This window comes from Penaeus monodon, chromosome 29, assembly GCF_015228065.2.
Source record: "Penaeus monodon isolate SGIC_2016 chromosome 29, NSTDA_Pmon_1, whole genome shotgun sequence".
Classification (NCBI taxonomy): Eukaryota; Metazoa; Arthropoda; class Malacostraca; order Decapoda; family Penaeidae; genus Penaeus; species Penaeus monodon.
This window is the reverse complement of record NC_051414.1, coordinates 35,872,846-35,873,104: the sequence shown is the minus strand read 5'-3', so window position 1 is coordinate 35,873,104 and position 259 is coordinate 35,872,846.

The window sequence follows — 259 nt, the reverse complement described above, 5'->3', positions numbered from 1 at the left end:
TTTAGTTAACAAGGGTTCAAGGGTTTTAGCTGAGGGTAAAGTGTTCGTAGAGTTTTGAAACGCAGGAACCTCTTTTCATCCCTGTTACTGTTACTATGGGCGTTGTTATTTTTTTCTTACGTGTTTCAGTGCTGGTGGTTTTCGTGTTTAGGGTCTGGGTAGCTTTGGGTGTGTGCGTGAGGTGGTTTGAAATCGGGTTTATGTAAGTGAAAATTAATAGTGTTGAAGGTAATTAATGCAAGAATTCGAGATTCTATAC